The following is a 3172-nucleotide window of genomic DNA, read 5'->3' as shown; positions in this document are numbered from 1 at the left end:
TCCAAGTCTAGGTGTTGTAAAGTCATTGCCTCCCTTCAGTCCTTACGTGATTTGGATCCCCTTGGCTGTGAGGGTAGACTGTGAGGGACTCCTTCTGATTCATGGGAAACCAGTGTAGCTACAAGCACCTGCCTGAGAACTACCTATCATTTTGAGTCCAAATATTTATTCCCGCAGCAGAGGCTGACAGAAACTGACAGGCATGTTGAATTTAGTCCTTCATACAGCAACAGGTAAGCAATGATCACCTGTGTATGAGGAAGCCTCCATATGAGAAATTTACTCAGCCAGGTACCTCCCTGCTGTGACCAGAGGGAAAAGCAGCCCTTCAATTCAATACCTGCATTATTTTCCTATCGCCTCTGTGACAAATTACGGCATTACTGGTTTTAAGCAACACAAACTTAGCATCTTATAATTCTGGAGTTCAGCAGTCCAAAATGGGTCTCACTGGACAAAAATAAAGATTTCAGCAGAGTTACTTTGCTTCTGGAGACTCTAGAGGGAAATATGTTTCCTTCCCTTCTTCAGCTTCTAGAAGTTGCCCTCAATCCTTGGTTCGTGGCCCCTTCCAGCAATCCCACCACTCTGACACCTGCTTCCATTGTCACGGTTCCTTTTCTGACCCTCCTGACTCCCTCTTTCTCTTATAAGGACCCTTGTGATTACATTGGGCACAACCAGATAACCCAGGATCATCTCAAGATCATTATATTTAATCACATGTGCTAAATCCTCTTTGCCATGTAAGGTAATATACTCACAGTTTCAACGACTAAGACTTGGACATCTCTGGAGGCTATTATACTGCCAAACCCAGTACCCCTTTCCATTTTCAAGCCAGAAGCTATTGGACATTTCTATATTTAACTCTGGCTCTACTCATCTCAACTGACCCAAAGTATTACTTGTAACTTCCTACTCCTTTACAAGATTGAGAGCGTCTAAGAAAAGCAGACGCTGTATTCTGCTTACTTACTGTTGCATTCTTCATAGTCCTTAGCGTGATGGAAAAAAAGTCAATAAAATGGACTTACTGAAAATTAAAAACTCCTGCCCATTGAAAGACATCACTGAGTGCTTTCCCAGGCAGCTGCCGAAGATAGCGGAGGGGCAGGTCCTGGTGCTCGATGGCTGAGGCCATCTCCTGGGCCTCCAGGCGGCCATCATGGCCAAGCAGGTGCTTCTGGGTTGAAAGGTGGTGGTCGTGCAGCTGTGAAGGCATCAGCATTTATGGAAATTTCTATAGAAACAAGTTGAAGTACCTGGCCTTCCTCTGCAAGCGGATGCGGCCCCTACCACTTCCGAGCCCCTAGCCGCATCTTCTGGCGGACAGTGCGAGGCATGCTGCCCCACAGGACCAAGCGAGGCCAGGCCACTCGGGACCGCCTCAAGGTGTTTGATGGGATCCCGCCATCCTATGACAAGAAACAGCGGATGGTGGTTCCTGCCGCCCTCAAGGTTGTGTGTCTGAAGCCTGTGCGGGAGTTTGCCTACCTAGGCTCGTGAGGTTGGCTGGAAGTACCAGGCAGTAACAGCCACCCTGGAGGAGAAGAGAAAGGAGAAGGCCAAGATCCACTACCGGAAAAAGAAGCAGCTTCTGAGGCTACGGAAGCAAGCCGAAAAGGACAGAGAGAAGAAAACTGACAAGTTCACAGAGGTCCTCAAGACCCATGGATTCCTAGTCTGAGTGCAATAAAACTGACTGTTTATTCTTAATGCTTGGCCTGGCCTGCCCTTCCTCCATTGCCACCCTAGGATGTGGGGGGCACCCAGGGGCTGCCATCCAGGTGCCACAGGCAGTCTGGGGCTTAGAAGACTGGGTATAGTGAAGTGGCCTTAGTCACTGCTGTTTAAGAAAGGCCATTTTAAAAGAGTAGACAGTTATAAGGGCTGTGCAGGCAGAATTTGCCTGTGACCTATTCATTCATGAAAGTTTTAGGACATGGACAGTTGGAACAACCAGTGGTGTTGCAATATTGGCAAAAGTGAGCTGGAAGACCTAATTGGAAGGGACCCCTGCATCGCTTACAGGGAGTCTGTTTAAGCGTCCCACATGGTCAGTACTATACTCTGCAGCTGTGAGGATGTGAGGGATGCTTGGGCAGCACGAGTCTGGGGTTCTAAAAGGTGTTTATGGAAGGGAAGTACAGCCCAAGGGGTCACAGGCATTGCCCTTGTGTCTTCCCTATATTTTGTGATCCAAAACTAATAAATTATTTTTAAAGAAAAAAAAAAAAGAAAAAGAAAGACATCATTGAGTAGCGGGGCAAAATTAGATGGGATTTCTGCTTCCAGCAATGCCTAAATAACAGGGACTAGGTTTACCTTCCTTCCTAAAACAACTAAAAAAATCTGGATAAAATATATGCCACAATAGTTATTAAGATTTGGACAACAAACAATGAAAGACAGTGAACCCTGAGAGATGGGAAGTAAATGCAGTGAACCCTACACTTGCCTTGATGTGCCCCCTGGAGGGAGTTTCTGTCTGAAACAGAGAATGGGATCCCAGGGCGAGTACTTTGATGGAGTCTGTGTGGATAGAGTTTGCAGGGTAGAGAGTTGGAGGAGAGAAAAGAGACCTGTAGAGGGTCCTGCTCAAGTCTTCAGCTAAGTACTGATCAGTGCAGGTTTGTGAAGAAACTATCCAGGTCTGGGGAAAGAACTCTCTGAAAAGAATAGAAGAACAGTACCAGAAACTCACACAAAGCCAGAAATAGTTCCTATTCCCAGCAGGCAGAGTAGAAAACCTCATACTTCATGTGGCATTGGGTAGAGTTCTCAGAAGGCTTAGCTTCAGTTTTGAGACAAAGGTACCCTAGAATAAAGCCTGCTTCAGTACCAGATAACAAAGCTCAAAAGCAAGTTCTGAAAGGATAATACTGTTTGTAAGTAACTCAACTGCATCCCAGAACAAAGCTCAAAAATATTTACAGAAATACCACAATATCCAGCAAACAAAAATGTAAAATTCTCAATGTCTGACATCCATTCAGCAATGAACAGAATTAACATTCTGAATTAACATTTGGAAGATATCAAGTATGACCCATAATGAGGATGAAAATCAGGCAATAGAAACTGATCGAAGAAGTATACAGATAATAGAATTAGTAGATAAGACATTAATAGGGTTATTACAACAGCATCCCATAAGTTCAAGAGGCTA

The 3172-nt window shown here is 45.1% G+C and overlaps 1 pseudogene; it reads left to right on the top strand.

The window, feature by feature from the left end:
- Positions 1-1027: 1027 nt before the first annotated feature.
- Positions 1028-1690, top strand: LOC136125418 (large ribosomal subunit protein uL13 pseudogene; annotated as a pseudogene).
- The last annotated feature ends 1482 nt before the right edge of the window (positions 1691-3172 follow it).

Source organism: Phocoena phocoena, chromosome 7, assembly GCF_963924675.1.
Source record: "Phocoena phocoena chromosome 7, mPhoPho1.1, whole genome shotgun sequence".
NCBI lineage: Eukaryota > Metazoa > Chordata > Mammalia > Artiodactyla > Phocoenidae > Phocoena > Phocoena phocoena.
Note: the sequence above shows the minus strand (reverse complement) of the source record. Positions and strands in the feature narration are given on the sequence as shown.